This window comes from Rattus norvegicus, chromosome 15, assembly GCF_021556685.1.
Source record: "Rattus norvegicus strain SHRSP/BbbUtx chromosome 15, alternate assembly SHRSP_T2T, whole genome shotgun sequence".
Lineage (NCBI taxonomy): Eukaryota > Metazoa > Chordata > Mammalia > Rodentia > Muridae > Rattus > Rattus norvegicus.
Window position 1 is genome coordinate 25,832,501 of NC_141548.1, and position 17,367 is coordinate 25,849,867.

A 17,367-nucleotide genomic window follows, 5' to 3' on the forward strand; every position below is an offset into this window, starting at 1 on the left:
CCTTGAAAGGCTCACAACCACTTAAAACTCCAGTTCCTGGGCCTCTGGTGCCCTCTTCTGGCCTCCCATGGTGTCTGCATTCACATGGTACACATACAGACAGGAAAGCACACACATCCACATAAATAAAGATAAGTAAGATTTTTAACGAAAGAAATACAATCTGCTCTGACAGACTTCCACCTACTGAGCAGAAAAAAAAGTCAATGCTGTCCAACAACAAGGGGCAAGGCTAAAAAGGCTGTGGAAATGATAATTAAGGGGTCAGGAGCTGGGGTTATGGAAGCGATATTGAATAAAGTCTTTTTTTTTTCTTTTTTCTTTTTTTCGGAGCTGGGGACCGAACCCAGGGCCTTGCGCTTGCTAGGCAAGTGCTCTACCACTGAACTAAATCCCCAACCCCGAATAAAGTCTTTTATGAAGGAAGGGGGGTTTGTTTTTATGAAAACAAAGTCTCCTATAGTAAAAACAGGCCTTAAACTCCTGTCTCCACCCTCTGTGTGCTAGGATTTCAGGAGTCTGCCATTATAGTCAGTACCAGAGATAGAACCCAAGGCTTTGTAAGTGCCAAGCAATCGCTGGGCCAACTGAGTTATATCCTCAGTCCCTATTTACTCTTCATTTAACTTATTTTTTTGTTTGTTTGCTTATTTATTTATTCATAGACAGAGTCTGATTTGAAACTCATTTGATAGGTGTGGCTGGGCTCAAACTCCCAAGTGCAGGGACTATAGGTCTAAACCCACCACACCTTCCTTGAGACAAGCAAATCCGAGGGAATGAGAGCTCCTTCCTTATTCAGAGTTATCCGTAGCCAGTACGATTCTGCCTACAGCACGAGCTGAGCTGCTCCACACCGCTGGACTGAAGCCTGTGTGATCTTAAACAGATTCCGTTCCCTCCCTGGATCTCAATCTCCTCCCCTATAAAACGAGAATAATAGCGCCTGCCTCAGAGGGTTACCACAGGAATTACCCCAATTCGTGCATCTTAAGTGCTCAGAGTAGTGGCCAGCGTTAAATAACCAAATATAAGTTTGCACTGCATTTGTTGGCTGTTGTTAGCAAAAGGAGTGACCAAGAGGGCAACAGCACTCATCAAATGCCATAGATGGACTTTATTGTGTCTTGCTAAAGGTAACAGGTTTACTGTTGACTGTGGGCCTCAGGAGAACGCAGCACCCAGTCTGTTACTTGGCTGATATCAGTCTCAATTAGCATGGTTCTTATGATGTATTTGTGGCCCACTTGATACAAAGGAAGTCATACCCGGCTTATTGGAATTCTAGTCAACTATCAAGGCTGGAGAAGCCACGTACAACTGCCACTGGACTAAACCAGCCCAATCCCTAACTCCACTCTAAGTGTTTGTCCTCATACCCATGGTAAGTGTAGGCTTCTCTCCTTTCCTGTTGCAAAGGAAACTTCTCTTCACAACCAATGGAGACCATTACAGAAAACCACAACCAATCAAAATGCAGAGCTGTGGAGCCCATTACCAATGGTTATACTTAAAAAACACTCCCACGCTTAAGGCTCAGGGGACATTTTGGATGGGGAAGTGGAGAGATAGTAAAAGCCAGAGGAGCGGGAGTTTGCACTGAGGCCGTGTGTGTGTGTGTAGGGGGTTGGGGGGAGACAGGCATAAGACCTCAACCCTTCACAAAGAACTACAGGCAACCAAGGGACACTGAAAGCAGGAGAAATAGTCTTGTCCAGGGAAGAGCACGCCAATTTGTCAGCCCTGAAGACACACCTAGGAGTAACATTGTACACGCTGAGCAGCTTATATTTAGGGACATATGTGTACATGCATGTACATATGTGCGTGTAATGACAATTAGTGATAGAGGTCATGAATTAAAAAGAAAGCAAAGAGGGATGTATAGGAAACTTTGATGGGAGAAAAGGAAAGACAAAAATGATATAATCTCAAAAACGAAATAAAACACGAAATATCTGTGAAACGAATGCTTTTTAACCTTTTTTTAATAACATGTACGCCACTCTTGTCACCGAGCTAATTTCTTTACATGTGTGGTCATGTGTAATCTTCACAATAAGCTGTGAACTTATCCTCTCATTATACTATGTCCTCTGCTTTTCAGAGGTTTAGGAAGCTCAACACACAGGGCCAGTAAGTGGCAGACCAAAACGGGAACCCCAAGAGCCTGGTCCCAGAGCTCTTAACTGCTACCCCAGAATAAATGAACGCTCTGCTGGTTTTCGAAGTTCAAACGCAGGGAGTAGTGGGTATGGTGGTGAGCATTTTTAATCCCTACACTCAGGAAGCAAAAGGTACTGTGAGTTTTAGGCCAGCCAGGACTACATAGTGAGACACCCACCCACCCACCCCCAACTAAAAAAATTAAATGTAAATTAAACATAAAGTTGGAGTGTTATCAAGAATAAAAATCAGAAATAACTCTGGCCAGGAAACACCAGTTACCACCTAAGGAAAAATAAATCTTAGAGGCAAGATAGTGGAGACAAAGAACCCACTTAGAAGTGAATAGGACACAGGAGACAGGTGTGGGCCTGAGACAGAGGAAGGTCTCGCTGCCACAGAAGCCCACAGCAGGTGCTCTCACGTGAGAGGAGAGGAACTGGGGCACAGCATAGCCCTTCGCTTTCTAAAGTTCATGGTGTTAACCCAGTGCGGTGCATACACCTATAATCCCAGCACGCAGGAGGCTGAGGCAGGAGAATTACAAATTCAAGGCCAGCATAGACTACAAAAGGAGACGCTGCCCCAGATACACAAAAATGAAGAAAAGAAAAGTGGGTGTTTTGACCTCAGGGAACTGTTGTGAGACTCTAATGAAGACAGCTAGGAGGCAGCATTTGGGGGAAACCTGCACAAACCTTACCAACCTTCAGGACGCGATGCTTCTGGAAGCCCATTCCAGACACAGGCTATCTTCTGTAAATCCAGGACACCCACCAGACATGGTAGTATGCAAAGTGAAAAAGCCTTCACAGCCTGACACAGACCCCGAAAGCCAGACTACAGAACACCACGACGAGGCCATGGGCTTCTGGTGGAAGAGGATGGTTGTCTGTCTGTTTTGTTGGTGGTGGTGGCTGTGCGATGGTAGTGTTTTTTCCAGCTAGGGCGTCTCTCCAGTCCTGGTTGTCCTAGAATTCTCCCTGTAGACCAGGTTGGCCTCGAACTCTGAGATCTGCCAGCCTCTGCCTCCCAAGTGCTGGGATTAAAAACATGCAGCACCATGCCTGGTTCTGCCTCGCGTGTTGTCTTATTTTGTTGTTATTATTGCTACTGCTGCCCTTGCTTTAAAAACAGTTTTTCAAAAAATTTTAATGATCTCTCTCTCTCTCTCTCTCTCTCTCTCTCTCTCTCTCTCTCTCTGTGTGTGTGTGTGTGTGTGTGTGTGTGTGTGTGTGTGTGTGCGTGTGTGTGTTTTCCGTTTACGAGAGTCTTTACTGTCTTTAGTAAGGAATTGTCTGTGCTCTTTTACCCCAAAGCCTTGTTATTTAGCTCCAGTAGTGAGGAGCCTGCCTCCATTTTGGCTTCGGAAGCCATCTTATAAGAAAGACAAACTAGGTTCATTTCTGCTTGTAATTAAATCTATTTCTCAAGGACTGGGCTCACCTGTAACCTTGACTATAAATGGTTCTATGCTGCCAGCTCCAGAAAACAGCCACCACACCTTTGTTTTAAAATGTGGTTTTTAACCGTCGAGCAGCCTTACCTTGTTCCAAAAGATCATTCTGACTACCTTGAACTTTGAACTTGGGTTTTAGGAAGAGACGGGTTTTGTTTTTTTTTTGTTTTTTGTTTGTTTGTTTGTTTGTTTTTTCTTTTTTTTTTTTTCAGAGCAGGGGACCGAACCCAGGGCCTTGTGCTCGCTAGGCAAGCGCTCTACCGCTGAGCTAAATCCCCAACCCCGGGTTTTGTTGTTTTGTTTTTCGTTTTTTCAGTATTGCTTTAACTAGTTTGAACATGGTGATTTAGGTTGGCAGTCTTCCTCTGGGATCTTTGGGATTGACGTTAGCCTTGACATCATACTTGTCTTGCCTCAGCCCCATAAGTGACAGGAGTTGAGGCCTGAACTCCACACCTGGCTAAATACCACATTCCTTAGGAGTTGTGGAGGAGACATTTTGGAATCTCCTTCAAATGTCAGATAAGCCATCAGCTTCTAGGTATTGAAGCTCAGAGGTTTTGTTGAGGGATAAGATAGACGTTCCTTCCCGGAGAGAAACATGGTTCACCTACTGAACAGGGAAAACAGAACAGTTACTGCTGAGGGAGACCCTTCCCTTTTACACACTTACATTTTATTTTATTTTCAGCAACCAGAAGAACTTTCGGGGCTTTGTTTCTGCTGTTGTCTTGCATGCCATTGTAGCCTCTGTCTGGTAGAAATGGGACAAGCAGGCTGTGGTGATGGGGAGATTCTGCTGCCTCAAACCATGCGTCCCCTGTTGTGAGGGAGAGGTGGGGTTATGTTGGAATAGGAGTAGGAATGGGGAGATTAGTCTGAGACTACCTGCTCCTCAGAATGGTTGACAATTTATGGAAGAAATGTAAAGTTTCTTCTAGTAAGTAATCACTTTTAGGGATTGCCTACTCCGCACGGTGAGCTTTTGTCCCTGGACAATAACCCTGGAAAAGAGACGGTCTCAAAACTGTGGTCCATAGGTGACCAGTGTCCAGGAATCCGTGTAGCAACAGGGACACCATTTCAGAGAGCCTGAGGTGGACAGGGGACCATTTACCTCAGCATCCTTGAATGTGTATCATGCCAGGACTAACCATCAGAGGCCGGAGAGGGCACATGATTTCCCTGCTCGGTTGTCCTAAACGGTAGTCCTGCAGAAACCGATTATGCTAATAGCAGTTTCACATACAAAAGGAAAGGCACCATTGCTGGATATTTTGTTTTGAGCAAATGTCATTTTTGCCCCCATTGGAAGAAATTTTAAATGCAATTTTGCTCTTTCCCTTACCTCAAAAAGAATCATTCTCAAATGGCCCTAAATACCAGTTATAAGAAACTCGTGATGAATTTTTAGGACTAAGAGGGAGGTTTGACCCGACTGCTTTCAACCTTAGGTGGGTTAGCCTTGAAAGCCCCCAGTTCAGAGGCCTGCCTGGTTCGGTTCAGCAGCCTTCCTGGTTTTAGTCAGCGTTCAGGGTTGCAGGTTCCATCCAGTCGCTGCTGGCACTGGCTTGCTCATGTAGCTTCTCACACAGCAGCTTCCTGTGACACGCCCTAGTGCTGCAGTCGCTTCAGGCTCACATATAACCCAGAAGGAAAGCCTCTCCCCCATCTAGGCCTCACCACTTAAACCAAAACAAACCACAACACGACAATCTCTGTACTCTCCTCGTTTTGACCTGCCCCCACCCAACAGGAATGATGTGGCCCAAAACCCTTCCTCCTTCAGAGTGATTCCTAGTAACCCCCAGAGTCGTTTTTTCTAATTAAATAAACCTCATCTCGTCTAGCTTCCTGGTCAGCATTTTGAACCCCCTACAGATGGGTCTGAAGGATTAACAGCAAATCCTCCTCGACCTAGCTCTGGCAGATGGGCGGCATGTGTCTGATAAATACTCGGACGGGACTGCTTCCTCCTGCTCCTCACAGATAGACCGAACACCCAGCAAATTAATTTTAAAATGGTGCCCCTCGCAACCCTTAAGTGGCAAAGGAGGCCAAACACAAATGATATGAATTTCATATGGGGAGCACATTATCACTTCACAATAACTGAGAAAAATAACCTGTAGAGTAACCGGGACCTCAGGGGGAGGCTGGGTCAGGAGGTTTACAGCTCAGCCCTGAGAGACCCTGAGGTCTCACCTTCCGGTCCTGTGCTCATTTGCATAGTCTTTCTGCTTTAGCCTTTTCTCCTAGGCGCTGGCTGGTTCCCTTTGGAATTTGAAAGCAGATGGACCGGAACACAGTACCTGTGTACATTTTGTGTTAGAAAAAGGCTGGATGCATCAAGGACTGCACAAACATGTCCCGGTCGTTAGAAACGTTTGCATTGAGGGATTGATGACCCAGCTGTCTGTTGCATCGTGGAAAGGGAAAAGTGACTTCGGCTGTGGGAGAAGGGTGAGATGCTATTTGGAAACCCTGCAGAACCTCGGACAAAAGCCCAGCGCGCTGCAGCTCCGTAGATCCGAGTCCCAAGGATTAGGTTGTAAAATGTCCAAGTCTCACTTTCTGAAAAGTGCAATCGTAGTCAAATATTTGCATATAACATTGAGAGCTATGCATATCAGGCCGTGGTGGCACTTGACTCGTCTACAGAGCAAGTTCCGGGACATCCGGGGTTACACAGAGAAACCCTGTCTCAAAAAAGAAAAGAAAACAAAAGGAGCTATGCTTTAAACCCGGGGCACCTAGATACATAGGGGAGAGGCTCCTCTCAACATACAAAGAGCAGGACTCAGTCCTAGAGATCACTTACCTAAGGACATAGCTACTTTCTTGAAGCGGGGCACAACCAGTTCTCTAGAAAGAACTTTACTAGGCCACAACCAGTTCTCTAGAGCCTTTATTGGGCCTCTACTGGGATGGTGTATTCTGCAAACAAACTTGAATTCCTGAGAAGCGACTACAGGGACTCCTGGAGAACACTAACTTGAGGTGACTTCTGAGGGTGTCCTGGGAATTTGTAGGACGATGTGGATTAAGAATCCAGACCTGGTTCTAGCAGACCACCATATTCTCTATGCCTTGCTTAGATTTATCTTAATTCCTAAAGAAGGTAACTGGACATTTACATTCTCCTCTGGACTGTTCTGGTTTGTCCGTATTTATCTTCAAAGGGAAGTGGGTCTGTGTGATAAACTTCAAGTCACCTGCCATGTTTTTATTGCTTACTTTCCGCACAAGAGAGTCAGCATAGGCTGCAGAATCTTTATGTTTTTTCCATAATGTATCCTCAACGCTTCATCCAAATTGTGCTGATTCATGGTAGGTATTTAGTAACTGAACTGTATGTATGTATGTATGTGTGTGTGTATGTATGTATGTATGTATGTATGTATGCATGGGTACATGTATACATATGTATGTATTTTATGGTGCTGGGAACCAAACTAAGAAACCCCTAGCAATGCAAAATTCATGCCATATCACTGAGCTCCACTTACCAACACGATTCGTATATTTAAACATTTTTTAAAATTTATTTACTTTTTTAGTTGTGTATGTGCATGTGTTTTCCATGTGGTTACCCTCAAAGGCCAGAAGAGGGTGTCTGACCCCTTGGAGCTAGAATTAGAAGCAATTGTGAGCCACCCAAAACAGATGCCAGGAGCCAAACCCTGGTCCTCTGGCATCAGGGAGAACTTCTAATTAGTGAAATATCTTTCTAGCCCTCTGATTCATATATTTAATTTTTTATTGTTATGATTATTTCCATGCATGTGTATGTGTGTGTATATCTATATCTATATATCTATATCTATATCTATCTATCTATATATATATATATATGTATATAACGTGTGTATGTGAATGTCTAAGTAGACCAGAAGAGAGCATGGAGTCTCCTAGAACTGGAGTTCTGTGCTGACAGAGTTGGCGCTGGGAACCAGACTCAAGTTCTTTAGAAGAACAGGAGCTTAACCTAGCTTAACTTAATTTATGGGGAGCCATTTCTCTACCCCATAACTTACACGTTTTAAATGAGTAAAATGTGTGACCTCAGAAGAATGTATTTTCTTGTTTGATTTACTTAAACGTTATTTAAATTTTCATTTATTCATGAAGTGTGTGTGCACATGAAGAAGGTCAGAGGACAACTGTTAGGAGTTGGTTCCTCCTCCCACCTTGTGGATCTTGGGGACTGACTCGGGCTGTCTTTACCTACTTGAACGAGCACATCACCTGTGCTTGATTTTTTTTTTTTTTTTAGACAAAGTCTCACTGTATAACCTAGGAAGGCGTTGAACTAATAACATCCTGCCTCAGGCTCTTAAATGCTAGATTTCAAGATCCAGGTAATCCACAAAAAGAAAGACTTCTGCCTTTGCCCTGCCTCTGTGTCTCTTGTACCCTTGGACAAGTCCCTTAATTACTCTGAGCTGTGCGCTCCTCCTGGCCTCGCTCTGACTGCTAGACTGCAGAGTCAGCTCTGCCAAGAAACAGTGTCACTCACCGGAAGAGAAATGCAACTCACAACTATCCGAGCTACTTGTGTTCTGCTACCCCGGTGATACAGGACAGAAAATGTGTGGCGCTGTGGGTAGAGTGGGATGTAGGTACCAAAGCGCCCTGCTGGGGGCAACTCAGGTAGTGCTGCGTCTACGGAAAGCATCCGGGGAAATCTGACACTTCCGAAGTGACCCAGCAATTCCAACAGCAGGAGTTTTTTTCCCTATAAAAATACTGATTGCTGTAGAAATGGCTATGTATGTCAACCAGAAAATTAGTTAGATGAATTATCAAACTGCCATTGAGAGAGAGAGAGACAGAGACAGAGAGAGAGACAGAGAGAGAGACAGAGAGACAGAGACAAGAGAGAGAGACAGAGAGACAGAGAGACAGAGAGAGACAGAGAGAGAGAGACAAGACAGAGAGAGAGAGATAGAGAGACAGAGAGAGAAAGAGACAGAGACGAGAGAGAGAGACAGAGAGAGAGAGAAGCAAATCTAAAGTGTGCCTGGTACATTCCGAAATTTTTAATAGGGCTGAGTGAGATCAGTGTCACAAATGCAGCTTAGATGTACGTAAAACATGGAGTGACACCCGATCCACACCGTGTACCCTTGAAAGAGGAACTGAGAATCTGGGAAACAAGTGTAGAAGGGGAAAACTTCGTTACAAACCCTCCTTGAGCTCTGCATGCGGAATCAGCCACTGGCTTACACAAAAGAAAAACCAAATCAAGGGCCTTCAGTGGTTATTTGTGCTCCTACACCAGTGGCTTACACCCCGGGGGTTGCGACCCATTTGGGGGTCAAATGACCCTTTCACAGGGGTCACATATCAGATTTCCTGCATATCACATATTTACATAATGATTTATAACAGTAGCAAAACTGCAGTGATGAAGTAGAGACAAAAACGATTTTCTGGTTGGGAGTCATCACGATGTGAGGAACTGTATTGAAGGGTCAAAGCATCAGGAAGGCTGAGAACCACTGTTCAGATGATGTTGAAGATTTGCTGGGTGTCCTTGTAATACACCACGTGCCCAGTCCCCGTAACAGACATACAATGAGGAAGATTTTAAAATCGGCCAAGTGACAGCTGTCAGTAGAATAATATTCTGTCCAACTTGGTAATTCTATGAAAAAAAATAAACATACAGAATTTATTATGGTGCTTAGAATCAGAAATTCACATCTCTATGGCTACGTTCTAGTAGTTGGTCTAAAAGATGATAGCCCTAGACAGAAAGGCCGCATATTAAAAATAATAATAAGGGCTAGAGAAATAGCTCAGAGGTTAAGAGCAATGGCTATTCTTCCAGAGGTCCTGAGTTCAATTCCCAGCAACCACATGGTGGCTCACAACCACCTCTTCTGGTGTGTCTGAAGACAGCTACACTGTACTCGTATACATAAAATAAATAAAAAATAATAATAAAATGAAAACTAAGTGTACTGTTGTAGTCCATTCTTCTAGCACAGTTGCTCCTGACTGGCTCTTTGCTTGTCTGTACGACGTGGCCTGCAGTGTTTGTTGGTGTGCGGCTTGATTTCCTGAGGCTAAACCAAATGTAATGGTCTCAGAGTCAGGCCATGTCCAGATTCCAGGGGTACAGTTCCCCACTATGAGATATTAAGCAAATGACTTAATCTCTTCTGTCCTGAGCCCCTTGTCCTGACGAGTAGAAGAGCCATGAGGGTGATGGGAGATCACTCATGCAGAAGGCTTGGTGGGGCCCCAGGGGTGCAATGAGCTCTCTCCAGGAGTGACATCATCTTTGTCATCATTGTCCTCCTTACTCTGTCTCCCTAGCTCGATGACAAGTGGCATCAGCTGCCTTTTTGAACCAGCTTTTGTTTACAGCATGCCTGCTATGTAATTAACCACTAAGAAAGTCTGACTGCTTCATAGGTCTACATCAAAATGTCTCTTAGATCCAGCCCTTGATGGAGATAAAACAGAACGTCTTATAAATAGCATAATTAGACCCCAGACAGGTTCAATAATTTAGTTTTAAAATCTTCTCCCTGTAAAGCATAGTATTTTTGTTCTTAGAAGGGTACAAATGGCTAGGCGGTGGTGGTGCATGCCTTTCATAGTCCCAGGACTAGAGACGCAGAGGCAGGTGGATCTCTGAGTTCCAGGCCAGCCTGGTTTGCAAGTCCCAACCTGCAGAGAAAGCCTGTCTCAAACACAAAACAAGACAGAAATCTGCACAGTTGCTGGAGAAATGGATCCATGGTGAAGAACACTCATTCTTGCAGAGAAACCAAACTTGGTTCCCAGCTCCTACATGACAGCTCACAGACATTAGTAATTCCACCTTCCATTAGTTGATTCTACCTCCTCCTCCTCCTCCTCTTCCTCCTCCTTTCTCTTCTTCTTCCTCCTCTTCCTCCTCCTCCTTCCTCCCTCCTCCTTCTTCTTCCTCTTCCTCTTCTTCTTCTTCCTCTTCCTCCTCCTTCCTCCTCCTCCTTTTTAAGATTTGTTTGTTTTAGTTATATGAGGTCACTGTAGCTATCTCCAGACACACCAGAAGAGGGCATCAGATCAAATTACAAGTTGTGAGCCACCATGTGGTTGCTGGGAATTGAACTCCCGACCTCTGGGAGAGCAATCAGTGCTCTTAACCATTGAGCCATCTCCCCAGCCCCTGATGCCCTCTTCTGACCTATGTGGACTCCTGTACACATATAGTGCATGTCTACACATTCAGGCAAAACACTCATACACGTAAAGTAAGGTTTAAAAAAAACAAAACAGAAAAACAAAGTAGAGGACTGGAGAGACGGCTCGGTGGTTAGGAGCACTGGATGCTCTTCCAGAGGATCCAGGTTTCATTTCCAGCACCGACAAGGCAGCTCATGACCTCCTTTAACTCCAGATTGAGAAAATTCAGTGGCTTCAAGGGCACTAAATAGACCTATACACATAAAATAAAAATGTCTTTTTTCCCCCTCTGAGGTAGGAACTCTTTTCCTTCATTGGAGTTTTTAAATTTACATTTTAAATGTTCTTTCCTTCCCAGGTTTCCCCTCCAGAAACCTGCTATCCCATCCCTACCCACGCCCACACGCCCCCCCCCGCTGCCCCCCCCCGCACCCCCCCCCCGCTTCTTTGAGGGTTCTACCCCACCCACCCACCACTCCCTCCCACCTCCCCACTCTGACATCTTCCTATACTGGGACGTGGAGCTGTGGCACGACCAAAGGCCTCTCCTCCCATCAATTCCCAATAAGTCTTTTTTTAAAGAAAAGATTCATTCCACCACGGAGGGGGAAGGGTGGCTGAGGCCTGACTCCTGGCTGAAGAGCTATTGATAGTTGATGGCTACCAGGGAAGAGAAAGTCACTTTCTTTGAGGAGAAGAGATTTATTTTGTTTGTTTGTTTTGTCAGTTTGATACGAACTAGGGTCACCTGGGAAGAAGAAACCTTAATATCGAACTGTTTCTCCACGGTCTCTATCACTTACTGTCTCCAGACTCCTCCTGCCTGGAGTTCCTGTCCTGTCTTCCCTCGGCGATGAGCTGTGATTGAGGTGGGTGAGCCAAATAAGCCTTTCCTCCCCAAATTGCTTTCTGTCGTGGTGTTTTATCACAGCACTCAAGAGCAAACAAGGACAAAGTGGACACTCGTAAGCTACACCCTACACCCTCAACCCAGGCACAACTCAGGCACAGCGAGTTCAAAATAACAACGATTGGAAAGCGCAGAGGGTTAATGTACGCATGGCGTTCAGTCCCATCAGCTGTTATTATTGTCACGTCATTGTTAGGTCATCTCCCTCTGTGTTCATTCCTGAGACATGATGAAAAATACAATTATTAAAAAAAAAAAGAAGGGGTTGGGGATTTAGCTCAGTGGTAGAGTACTTACCTAGGAAGCGCAAGGCCCTGGTTCGGTCCCCAGCTCTGAAAAAAAGAAAAAAGAAAAAAAATACAATTATTGTCTTTTCATAAAAGATTTATTGATTTATGGATATGAGTACACTGTTGCTGTCTTCAGACACACCAGAAGAGGGCATCAGATCCCATTACAGATGGTTGTGAGCCACCATGTGGTTGCTGGGAACTGAACTCAGGACCTCTGGAAGAGTAGCCAGTGCTCTTAACCACTGACTCACCTCCCCAACCCCTCTTACTGTCTTTTTAAAGATTTATTTATTTTTCTACATATGAGTGTTTTGCATTAAGTGTCTGCCTGCTGCCTGAGGAGGCCAGAAGAGGGAATTGGATTTCTTACAACTGGAGTTACAGACATTTGTGAGCCTCTACGGGAGCGCTGGGAAGAAAACACGGTTCTTCTGAAAGAGCAGCAAGTGCTCTACCACCCCGAACCTAGTGGAGCTTCTCAGAGTTGCTGGGTAACAAGGGGTCCTATTGTTATTGTTCTGTGCAGGACCCCAGACTATCCCTGAAGTAAGAAACACGGGGTTTCCTATACGTGATATTGGAAGTCAACAACCTCTGAAGGTCTGCAGGGCTGATGGCTAATTTACTAGGGTCACAAGGGAGGCCCCACCTTCCAAGAAGCCAGATACACTGTCGGCTCTCTGATATTCTAGCAGATCACCTGGCATAAATAACTTAGAAAGAGGAACCCAGGTATAGTGACACACGCTTGAAAGCTGGTGCTATAGATATTTGACGTTGGGTGGCCAAAGCAGGAAGATTTTTAAGCTCGAGGCCAGTCTAGGCTATGCGTCTTAAAAACAAAGGAGTAAATATAAATAAAAAGAGGAAATAATGTTTGAGTCATGACTTCAGATGTTCCAGACAAACGAAACCATAGCTTTTGGCTTGTGAGGAGGCATAGATAGCATCATGGTATAGGGTGCTCACTTCTTAACGGTCCACAAGCTCAGAGAGAGGAGGGGACCCAGGTCCCCATACATTCCTCAAGCGCATGCCCCTAAGGACCTAAGTTTCAGTAAACCCCACCTCCTAGAATTTCTGCCACCACCCGGTTGTCTCATGCATTGGGGCACCGACACTGGAGATTTTGAGGGACATCATCGAGTCACAGGATATGGGATAGGCTGGTGCGATGGCTCACATCTGCAATCCCAGCACTAGAGATGGGGGAGAAGCCAAGATGGGAGGAACACCATGAGCCTGAAGCCAGTCTGGGTTACAAGATGAGACTTCCGGGCCAACCTGGGCTACAGAGTGTGACACTGTCTCCAACACAAAACAGACAGACCGACAACACAAAGTCTTACCGTAACACCCAGGATGCGAGCAGCCTATGAGGCAGCAGAGTGAACCAGCTCAGGACGTCATCACTGTCAAGGTTAAATCACTTTCTGCCTTTGACTAAAGTCCTAGAAGCTCTATTTTGTCTCAGTTGTGTTCTTTTTCTTTCCTATATTAAAGACAGAGATTGAGGAGGGGTTGTTGTTATTGTTATTGTTGTTGTTGTTATTGTTGTTGTTAACGCCTTTTAAACGCACTCGGTATTTTTCTGCAGTCAAATGCTCTACCACTGAGCTATACCCCCGCACTCGGTATTTTTCTGAATCCTTTCTTTTCTTTTGGGTGCTGGATCTTCAACCCTGGGTCTTGTACATGCTCATAAGTACTCTGCAACTGAGCTGTCCCTCAAGGGACAACAACTCAGGTTGATTTTTCAAGTGTTCGCAGAGCAAACGGTCACTAGTTAAGAGACATTTTCTGACTGGGCTCTCACCAACCCCTGCAGTATGACTTGCCTTTACCTTGCTCCACTGTAACCCCCAACCCCAAACACTGGCATCTAGTAGTTCTAGTAGCTTTGGGATTGACCCTCCTTCAATGTTGGATTCCCTAACTGCTGGCTTAAAAATTGGACAAGTTTCTTACATTTGTGACGATCTCCTATGGTCATAGACATTCTCCATGTTATAAATATGTTAAACAGAGATACTGACATATCCGTTCACGGAGCTCAGGGCTGGCTCCATGCCTACTAAGGTTGTCCTATAAATAGTAGACCTCAGAACATGCTGGCTGCCACTACCATGCTGGCTGAACACTCTCCTTTTCCATATAAGCTCCTGTCCTTTTGCTCATCTTTTGGAGCTCAGCTTTCTCTAAACACACTATGTAACCCAGCCAAGACAACGAAGGCTTCTCTAGCCCCTCGCCAGTCCTTGCATACAGCAGGCTGTCTATTGACACAGGAGAAATGTCACCAGCACGGGTGTTCAGTGAGTTCATCGTCCCATTAGCAGTACTGGTAAATTGACAGACCAGAGTCGGTTGCCAATATGTGTATGACATAGAATGCCCTGAGAACCTTATATACTGCCAGCTGTGGTGGCAACACTCCTTTAATCCCAGCACTAGGGAGGCAGAAACAGGCAGATCTCTATGAGTTCAAGACCAGCCTTTCTACAAAGCAAATTCCAGGACAATCAGGGCTGTTACACAGAAACCCTGTCTCGGAAAACAAAAGAATCTTCTAATAAATATTAATGTCTTCTATCAAATAAATGTCGATGGATATGAGGGGAGAAAGGAACCCTCATACACTGCTGGTACAGACAAAAAGCTAAAATTAGAACCACCATTTGACCAACCTATACTAGTCTTGGGTAAACACACCATAGACATACCTGCACGCCTCTGCTTATTATACATGTGCTACCACGATAGCTGCAAAAAAAATATCAAGCCAGATGTTCAACAACAGATGTATAGATATAGAAAACAAGCTACACACACACAATGGACTTTATTTGCTGTAAAGAAAAATGAAGGCATGATGTTTTCAGGGAAATAAATACATTTTGAAATCACTATGTTAAACAAAATAAACCAGACTCAAAAAGACCAAGACACATGTTTCTCTTGTATGTGCAACCTAGGTTTAAGTTATACATACGAACATGTATGCATATATACACATGTGCACGTATGCGTGTATGTGTGGAAGTAGAGGTCATGAAACTAGAAAGGAGATCATGAAAGGGAAGAAAGAAATCTTGAAGGGTGGAGAAAGAGAGAGTGAGGGGTACTTGGGATATGAAAGCAAAAGGGAAGGAAAAAAGGCACCGTCAGCATTTGGGAATGGGGGCGGGGATGCACTAGAATAAAATATAATTTTGCATATGTGTGAAAATACCACATTGGAACCCATTATTTTCCTTGAAAACTTAGAGAAGGAAAGAAAGAGGAGAGGGAGGAGGGGGAAGAGGGGAAGGAGGAGGAGCAGGAGGAGCCGAGAGGGGGTGGAAGGGGGAAGGGAGGGAGAGGGAGAGGGGAGGGGAAAGGAGGGGGAGGGGGAGGGGAGAGGGAGGGGGAGGGGGAGAAGTTACTCGGAGGCAGTGCTCAGCTGAGATCTCTGAAATCAGCCCTCTGTGCAGAGGCCCCTTGACATACAGTAGTGGTGATCCAGTCGAGGTTGGACAGCTAGGATGACCTTGAGGTAGATTTAAAACTTGAAAAAATATATAAATGTAGATTGTACTGATAAAGCACTATCAAAATACCAAGGAAGAAAAGTACTGAGACCTCTTGTGTTCTTTGGATCCCTGCCCCCTGTTATTTTTGACAGATATTGGTTAATTCCCATCCACAGAGATGAATAAAATACATTCACAGGGGGGAGAGGGGTGGTGACATTGAACCTGATCTTCTGGGTTTTCTGCACATGGTGACCTCCCTGCCCTGCCCACTCTTAACTCCTGAACTGCCCTTTGTCCCCGTGTTATCAGGAAGTGAGTGAGTGACATCAGGAAGGGTGGCTTAGCAAGGGAGCCGCTTTCCTCCTTGTTGTAAAAACTCCAGTTACCTGACCTAATAAGTTGGAAAACTTACAGTAGGCTTCTGGTTTCATTGCAGGTCCTCAAATGCACAGGATGTCGTCACCACCCTGCCGTGTGTATTCGTGCTGTCTGTTTGAACAGGCGCATGGCAGGACACAGGTCATAGCCTCTCCATTTCCTTATTTTTTGCCCCAAGTTTCCTCTCTGGCTTCCACAGAAATAGTATTTTTCTAAGCTACCAGTAGCACAACCAGTTGCCTCCCTCCTTAACCCTGACTGCTAGAAAACGCCCAGCATTGCTTTTCCCGCTCGAAATCGCCCTTCAGGACTGTGAAATAGAAATGAATCGCAGACACGCACAATTTCAGCCTCTCGGAGATTCTTCGGTCCTGCTTCTCACTTGTCAAATGAGAAAAGCAACCAGGACTCTCGGCGTGGAGAGGCCCAGCCAGGCATGCCCTGTAGTCTGTGCCCAGTCTCTCTTCTCTCTCTCTCTCTCTCTCTCTCTCTCTCTCTCTCTCTCTCTCTCTCTCTCTCTCTCTCTCTCTCTCTCTCTCCCTCCCTCCCTCCCTCCCTCCCTCCCTCCCTCCCTCTCTCTCTCTCTCTCTCTCTCTCTCTCTCTCTCTCTCTCAATAAAAATCATATAATCACCGAGTTCTTCCGTTTCCACCATCTTGCCATGTCCTAAAAATAATAAAGACACCGGTGCCCTTGGGGATGCCAGTCAAAGGAAATGAGTAGCCCGGGCTTCCGTTTCCGGTGAGCCTAGTCAGCATCCGAAGCAGGGAGAAAGAGACTCCTAAGGGGAGTGATCCTCACCGGCCCAATTGCCTGGTGCCCTCAAGGACTCTGCCCCCAAGGTGAGCACACAAGGCTTCGTGTGTTTTCTTCGGGGACCTTTTGCCACATTTCCCTCTCACTGTGCTTTGAAAATTAACTGCCAGAATCTGGTCATTATGGCTTCATTAACTATTCCTTGTAATTGCAACGGTCATAATTAATTCATCTGTTATTCACATGGGTGACATACAGACACTTTAATAGATTTTCCTCAGGGAATTCCACACTTTAAATGATATTGACGGCACTTTTAGGAGATTTAAAGACAAACGACCACAGTAGAAATTCATTTTTGTGTAAGTAGCTAGGAGTTATTATAAAAAAAAAAAAGACACAGAGGCATTAAAAAAATGCCACTGTTATCTTTTTAAATCCTGCAGTTTTTACAAATGAAACCCAAAAGCCAATGAATAAGCTTTTCCTCCTACCTCTACAAGATATATTTCTTTTCTTTTATTTTCTTCTTTTCTTTTTTTTCTAAAAAGAAAAAATAGACTTACTTATTCTATATGAATGAGTGTTTCATTTTGCCTGCATGTATATACATGTATGATGCGCTTGGCTGTCACCTCAGGAGCCCAGAAGAGGGGTTGACTCCCTTGTCACTAAAATACCAGATGGCTGTGAGCCACTGTGTGG

The 17,367-nt window shown here is 44.9% G+C and overlaps 1 long non-coding RNA gene across 2 annotated transcripts; it reads right to left on the reverse strand.

Moving 5' to 3' along the window:
* Positions 1–9,056: 9,056 nt before the first annotated feature.
* Positions 9,057–16,614, reverse strand: LOC102554609 (uncharacterized). Of its 2 annotated transcripts, none has more exons than XR_015638709.1 (6): positions 16,540–16,614; positions 15,941–16,017; positions 14,737–14,776; positions 13,363–13,505; positions 12,018–12,052; positions 9,057–9,275 (listed from the first exon to the last, which is right to left on the reverse strand). It is a non-coding gene; the product is annotated as an uncharacterized LOC102554609 (long non-coding RNA). The 2 variants fall into 2 exon arrangements; XR_015638710.1 differs by lacking the exon at positions 9,057–9,275 and adding an exon at positions 11,497–11,939.
* Positions 16,615–17,367: the final 753 nt, after the last annotated feature.